This window comes from Pteropus medius, unplaced genomic scaffold (genome assembly GCF_902729225.1).
Source record: "Pteropus medius unplaced genomic scaffold, Ma_sr-lr_union100, whole genome shotgun sequence".
NCBI classification, from domain to species: domain Eukaryota; kingdom Metazoa; phylum Chordata; class Mammalia; order Chiroptera; family Pteropodidae; genus Pteropus; species Pteropus medius.
Genome location: NW_024352949.1, coordinates 2,932,056 through 2,940,663, shown reverse-complemented (window position 1 = coordinate 2,940,663; position 8,608 = coordinate 2,932,056).

Genomic DNA, 8,608 nt, shown 5'->3' with positions numbered 1-8,608 from the left:
AAATGGTAATAAACACATACTCATTGATAATTACTTTAAATATAAATGAACTAAATGCTCCAAACAAAACACATTAGGAAGAAAAAAAATGGCACAGATGATAGGTGCTTTGTTCATCCCACTTGTGACCAAATCAAAGTTGTGACAGAAACACAGAGCAAACAGCAAGCAAAGTCGTCTGGGGTCTACACAAACAGAAGTACTACAACTAGGGAGGGAAATAATTAATCAACTGGCAATGATAGAAGGTAGGAGAGGATGAAGACACAAGGCTGCCCAGGCCCCAGTGGCTGAGTGAGACAGAGAATATGCAGCTGCATACTTCTCTTAAAGGGGCCATGTCACAAGCGGACTTCCGTGGTGACGGACCTGCTCACTCTGAGCACCAGCTCTGGGTAAGCTGCTTGGGGTTCACCAGGGACTTAGATGGGGGCACTGAGTTATCGGAACAAGGGCTGGAGGTGAAGCTTCCTCCTGGACAAAAGTGCCAGTGGTATCTATTGTTCTGTTGAGCCCTTGTGGATACAGCATTGCCAGAGCTGAGATTTTATCAAACTGGATAACAGGTCGCTCTGCCCAGAGGTTTCTCTGAAACTCCACATCCCCCAAACGTGGCCCTACCAGGTATATCCTCGGCGAGTCAGGTGCTCCTTGCTGAGCAGTACAAAGATTCACATTGGTGGTAGTAGGCCTTAGTTTTTGATATGGTTTCTTGAGGCAACCATAAGCAGCAGCTGTGGATTGCTTGCCAAATCTTATAGGTGGCCTCGGAAGAACACAGGCTTGGACTAAACTTGGCTTACAGCTGAACCCCTCTCAGGACTGGGCCACTGGACACCTACTACACAAAGCTGCACTAATAAGACCAAGAAATTTAGGAGTTTGGCTTAGTATATAGAAACAGGCACAGAAAGGCAGACTGAAAGGGAAGACAAAGAAGCAGAAACCATATGAAAGAACAGAACAGAGATTCAGGAATAATGGAGTCAAGCAATCTAAATCTAAATCTAAAAGGGAACTAGTCAGAAATGAAGAACATGTTATCTGAGGTGAAGAGTATATTACATGGAACAAACAGAGTGAATAAAGAAGAGGATCAAACCACTAATATAAAGGATGGGGAAGCCAAGGACACTCAATCAGAATGTCAAAAAAGGAAGCCAAGACTATAATAATTTAAGGAGCCTATGGGACACTATTAAATGTAAAAATATCCTTGTCATAGGGTACTGGAAGGAAAACAAGATGCTGAAAAGCTATTTGAAGAAATAATGACAGAAAACTTCCCTAACCTGGTGAAGGAAATAGACATACAACCCCAGAAAGCTCAGAGAGTCTCCAAAGAAAATAATAAACCCAAAGAGGCCCACACCAAGACACATCATAATTAAAATGTCAAAGGTTAAATACAAAGAGAAAATCTTAAAAGTAGTAAGAGAAAAGCAGTTACTTTACAGAGGATCACTCATAAGACTGGCAGCTGATTTCTCAAAAGAAATTATGCAGGACGGAAGGGCTTGGCAAAAAATATTTGACATGATGAAAACCCAGAATCTATAACCAAGAATAGTTTATCCAGAAAAGCTATCATTTAGAGTAGAAGGACAGATAAAGAACTTCCCAGACAACAATAAGCTAAAGAGATTCATCAATACCAAGCCAGTATTACAGGCAATGTTGGAGGGACTTCTTTCAGAAAAAAAAATATATATATATGTATATCAGAAACAAGAATAAAGAATGGTAATAATTACATTCCTATCAACGAGTACCTCAAATAGAAAAAAATAATTAAATGCTCTAACACAAATATAGGGTGGCTGAATGGACAAGACCTCTACATATGCTGCCTACAAGAGACTCACTTCAGATTAAAAGATACACACAAACTAAAAGGAAGGGGATGGAAAAAAAAAATATTGTCTTGATGGACTTAGAGGGTATTTTGCTGAATGAAATGGGTCCAGTAGCGAAAATCAAATGTCGCATGATTTCACGTGCCCGTGGAATCTAAAGAGCAAAATAAAAAAAACAATGACAGAAGCAATAAAGAACTCAAAGATACAGAGAATATTTTGAGAGCTACAAATGGGAGGGGAGTTGGAGTTACAGAAAAAAAAGGCCAGAGAAGAGGTACAAATGGATAGTTGCAGAATAGACATGGAATGTACAGTGTAGCATGGAGAAAATGGCTAATAATGTTGTAATAAATATGTAAGGGAGAAGAGAGTTACTAGATTTCACAGGATAATTGGTTTGCAAGTTAAGTGGATCTCTGATCACTATGCTGTACAATTGAAACTGGTATATTACTGTATGCCAGCTATAATTTTAAAAAACTTGTTAATTGTGTAATGTAAATATAAGCAACTAATTGTTTATTGTATATCAATAAAGCTAGAAAAAAACACATTGCATGGCAGAATGTATAAAAAATAGAAAATAAAATTTTTAAATGACCCATCTATCTACTGCCTATAAGACACTTACATTATTTCTAAAGATACACACAAACTGAAAATGAAGGGATGAAAATAGATATTCCATGTAAACAGAAATGAAAAGAAGGCTGGGGTAGCAATACTAATATCAGACAAAATAGACTTTAAAAACAGAATGTAAAAGGAAACAAAGAAGGACATTATGTAATGTTAATAGGGTCAATTTTAGAAGAAAATATAACAATTGTAAATATCTACACACTCAACAGAGAAGCATAGAAGTAAATAAAGTAAATATTAATGGGCTTAAATAAATTAATAGTAATACAATAAGAGTTGTGGACTTTAATACTCCGTTTACCATATGGATAGATCGTACAGAAAATTAATAAGGAAATAATGGCCTTAAATGACACAGTGGATCAGTAGAAATTAAGAAAATAATAAAATACCTAGGAATAAATTTAACTGAGGAGGTGAAAAATCTATACTGTGAAAACTATAAGACACTGAAGAAAGAAATTGAAGAGGACAAATTAAATAGAAAGGTATACCATGATCATGGATTGAAAGAATTAATATTGTTAAAATGAGCATACTACTCAAAGCAATCTACAAATTCAATGCAATCCATATGGTAATATCAATGGCATTCTCAGAACTAGAATAAACAATCCTAATATTTATAAGCAATTCCCAAAATCATGAATAACTCAAGCAAAACTGAGAAAGAAGAGTTGGATGTATCAGGATCCCTAATTTTGAACTATAATACAAAGCTATGATGATCAAAACAGTATGATACTGTCACAAAAGCAGATATATAGATCATTAAACCAGAACTGAGAGCTCAGAAATAAACGTTACCTTAAATGGTCAATCACTCTATGACAAAAGCATTAAAATACACAATAGAGATGAAATAGTCTCTTCCACAAGTGGTGTTGGAAAAACTGGACATACACATGCAAAATATATATAAACAAGTAAAATAAAATTGGACCACTCTCATATATCATATACAGAAATAAACTCATTTGGATTAAAGATGTAAAAGTAAGTCCTAGAACTATTAAACTCCTAGAAGAAGACATAAGTAGCAATCTCTTTGACATCAGTCCTAGTAATGTCTTTTGAATATGGCCCCTTGAGCAAGGGAAACTGAAACAAAAATAAACAAAAAGCTTTTTATGAATCTAAAAAGCTTCTTCAACACAGCAAATGATCAACAAAATGAAAAGACTCTTGCTATTACTGAATGACAAAATATATTCATAAATGATATGTTTGGTAAGAAATTGACATTCAAAATATATAAGGAATTCATGCAATTCGATAACAAAAATTTAAACAATCCAATCGAAAAATGTGCAGAGAAGGTGAAAAGACATTTCTTCAAAGAAGATATACAGATGACCAACAGTGGCTCATTATCTCTAATTTTCAAGAAAATGCAAACCAAAACCACAATAAGATACCACCTCACAACTGTCTGAAGGACTATTATCAAATGTTAACAAATAACAAGTATTGGTGAAGATTTGGAGAAAACGTAATCTTTGTGCATTGTTGGTGGGACTGTAAATTTGTAGGACTGTAAATCTATAGGGTATTACGCTATAGATCCACAGACTTGTAAAATGTCTATAGATATTAATAAGTGAAATAATTTAGACAGTAAAAGACAAATACCACACTATTTCACCTATATGTGAAAATTTTTAAAAATCTAAACATATAAATGTACAAAACAAAACAGACTCATAAAAAAAAAGAACAAACTGATGATTGCTAAAGGGGAGAGTGTAAAGTACAGCTAAAAAAAAGTGAATGAAAATAATAGAGTGAAAACTTTGCATAGTGACAGATAGTTACTAGACAGTGTGGAGAACACATCATAAAATATGCAAATGTTGAGTCACTATGTTGTACACCTGAAAATAATATGATATTGTATACCAACTATACTTGAACTAACAAAATAAAAATAAAGTGACCATTGGAAGATAAATTGTCACTATCTGAAATTATCACCTTTGTTTGCATATTTTCCTGATAATTGATTTTTTTCCCTCTATAATTCCAACACACAATGCAACCTAATTTTCTAAATAAATGAGGTAGCTTCATCAGTGATTTTTGTGTGACCATTTTAAATTATAAGGAGATGAAGAAGGAGAGGGAGAGAGTATACTTCGAGCTAGCATTGTTCAAAATTACAGTTGAAGTAGGCATTTGGTTCAATCTGAAAACATTTTCCAGGTTAATGTTTCTAGCCAGAACATTGGAAGTAAACATGTGACTATTCCTCTGTAAATACTTCTAAAGAAATGTGGTATGATTTGGTCCTCTTCTTCAGGGAACACTGACTCAGGTCTACACAGAGGAGAATGACAGGTTTTCTGGCGACATGCTTTTGTTAGGCAGCTCTGTTAACTCATGTTAAAGAGAATTTCAATTTTTAATATTTGTAAAGATATATGATGTCACTGTTTATCTGCAGCATAGAATAGTTGCATCCAAATTTTTATTTAGGAGTCAGTCTTAAAGATTACTCTTCATTCTCAGTAAAGTGAAATGCTTCTTCGATGAAGTTTTTATTTAGGAGCATGTGTTTTTATTTAGGAGCAGTCATTCTTTTAGCTACACTAAAATGTACTTCCAAATTACACGAGATCACAACCAAAGCTGTGCACCCAATAGTATTATATTTATTCTTCCTAAATTGCTTTTATAGATTGTTTTGTAAGCAACTTCTATCAAAATGTGCATCATAGCGAATATTACACAAATGCGTGTTTAAACATAAGAAAATATCTGAAAAAAATTTGATGAAAAAGTTTCCATCCAGATGTTTTTAAAGTTCTGTCTCTAATGTAATTTTTTTGATGCCCAGAATAAATTTCTGCTACACCACAGACTAGTCACCCTTGAGAATATTTCTAGAATCATCTCTTACATCATTAAAGTATAATTTTACTCCCCTTTTATTCAATATTTCAATATCAAGGAAGAAAAATAAACAAATTACAACTTTTGTCCTCAATAAGTAATTTAATATTATAAAAATAGCAAGACAAAATCTAAAAACTAGATAAAATTTGTTTCAGACAGTAAGTGATGCTATTGTAAAAGCATTCAAAGTCAGAAGTACATAAACAAATTTCTTACTAGATGAAATTTTCTAGTAGCTGATGGCAGCATAGTGATTTAATGTCATTGTTCTGGGTAAAGGGATGCACTATTGTCTTTATTTTAACATGCCTTGTTTTTTTTACAAAACCAGTGAAAAATGATAACGTGATAAAACAAACCTGTCAACTTATATTTTTAAATTTATCACAGTTTTATAGAATAAAACTTCAAGCCACTAGAAAATTTCATTTCTTTTACCATTACCTTTAATAACAAAAGCACATCGCTTTTCAAATAAAACTAAGTACAATGTTATTGATATATATACTTTATGGGTCACTGTTTCTTAAAAAAATAAAATTTCTCTTACAGTTAACTACTTAATTCATTTATCCCAAATGTTCAAAGAAACAATAGGTTTGTATTAAGATAAGAAAGACAAAGCTTTTATATATGCTTTGAACATCTATTTAAATTATCCTTCAGTCTCCTATTTTATTCTTACAATTTTCTTTATTCATAACTCTTATAAATTTGATGCCATTATATAACATAAATTATATAACATCCTTTATCTTCACTATTGTCTGGGTTCTGTAGGAAAAATAGTACAATTAATTAAGGTTTCCACAGACTATTGTAAAATGCCTATAGATATTAATAAATATTTGTTTTCTAACTAAATAAATTTGAAAATGCTTAAATAACAATATTATATCTATACTATAAAATATTATAGAGCCATAAAAAGCAATGAGATAAATATACAAACAAAAACAATTATAGTAACCCAGAAAGTAAAAACCCATAAGATATAAATTTATAATTACAATAAGATATTAATTAATACATAATAGAAAAAGATCTGAATTGTGACATCAAATTTGAATCTTCTCTCATAAAATGTATGTGAGCAGTGGGGAGTAAAATGATTGAGTCTTCATATGTGAAGAAACTTAACTGATTATCAGCTTAAAATAAACAGTTATAACACTAAAATACTTATGTCAGCCTCATGGGAACCACAAAACAAAAACCTATAGTAGACACAAAAAATACATTAAAAAAAAAAGAAATCAAAGCATACCATTACAGAAAATTATCATATCACAAAGGAAGACAGAAAGACAGGAAGAAAGGAAAAATGGATTTACAAAATATACTGAGAACAAATAAGAAAATAGCAATGATAAGTTCTTACCTATCAGCCATGACTTTAAATGTATATGGACTAAAGTTTCAACCAAAAGATATAGAGTTAGAACAAGTGACAAAAGAGGTAATTATGTAATAAAAAAGATGTCAATTTTTAAGAGGAAACAATTGCAAATATATATATGCATATACATTTACATACATATACATATAGAGAAAGCCAACATTGGAGCACTTAAATATATAAAGTAAATATTAACAGATATGAAAAATAAATAAATGACATTATAATAATAGGGATTTCAATAACCCACTTTCAACAATAAATACATAAATAATCCAGACACAAAATTAGGGAACTCTGGACTTTAAATATGCTTTAGAACAAATAAATCCAACAGATACATACAGACCATTCCATATAGCAGCATCAGAATACACGTTTTTGCCAAGGAAACACGGAATATTCCCCAGGGATAAATCACATGTTAGGCTACAAAATATTCCTAAACCAATTTTAAAAGTTTGAAATCATATCAAGTATCCTTTCCAACAACAATTATATAAACTAATGTTAAAAACAATACAACAGGCCCAAAACAGGGTTGTTAATGCCAAGCCCCATGACACCAAACCTAAGACTTAAGTACAGTTTCAGCTATCTCAGAAATATCTTAAAACACTCAATCAGAAATTGCCTGATAAGCCCGTGTTAGGTAATTTGCCTGAAGGACCACCGCCAGCCCCTAAAGGAAAGTAACTTTGCAATAACCAATTTTCTTTTTTTTTGTCTAGTAGAACATCCTTGTTTCTACTCTCTGTTGGCTCTAAAAGTCTTTCATTTTTGTATAGCTACCCAGAGCTTTTTTCTATCAACTAGATTAGAGGCTGCCTGATTTCAGTCGAATTTTGCTCCAATAAATTAAAAAAAAAAAAGTTTCAGTTTTTCTTGCAACGCTATAAATAAAAAGAAATCAAAAGGGAAGTTAAGAGAAAAAATATGAGAAAAACAAAAATTGAAACAAAATATACCAAAAGATTTGGGATGCAGTAAAAGCAGTTCTATGAGGAAAACTTTTGTGGTACAATCCTACCTTAAGAATGAAGAACGATCTCAGGTAAGGAACTTAACTTTATACTTTAAGAAACTAGAGAAATAATAAAAACTAAACTTAGCAGAAAGAAGAAAATAACAAAGATCAGAGCAGAAATAAATGAAATAGAAACTAGAAAGTTAAATGAAAATATAAATAAAACTGGATTTTTTTTTGTTTTTTTGCAAAGATCAACAAAATTGAAAAAGCTTAAGCTAGAATAACTAAGATAAAAATAGAGAAGGCTTGAGTAAATCAAATCAGAATGTAAAAGGAAATATTACAACTGATACCACAGACATATATAGGATCATAGAGGACAACTATGAACAATTACATGCCAATGAATTGAATAAACTAGAAGACATGGATAAATTCTTAGAAATATATAAGCTACCAAGACTATATCACAGAGAAATATAATATCTGAACATACAAATAGTGGCTAAGGAAATTGAAAAGTAATCAGAAAACTCTCAATGAAGAAAAGTTTAAAACTAAATGGCTTCACTGGTGGATTCCATGAAAAATCTAAAGAACAAAATACAAATCTTTTTTAAATTCTTTCAAAAAATTGGAAAGGAGAGAATGCTTTTAAACTCATATTACAAGGCTAGCATTATCATAATAAAGCCGGAAAAGGACACAACAATATACAATATAGTTCAATATTTCTAATAAACATAGTTGCAAAAATTCTCAACAAAATTTTAACAAAACGAGTTCACAACAAATTGAACATATTATACACAATGATTAAATAGGATTTATCTGTGAGATGAA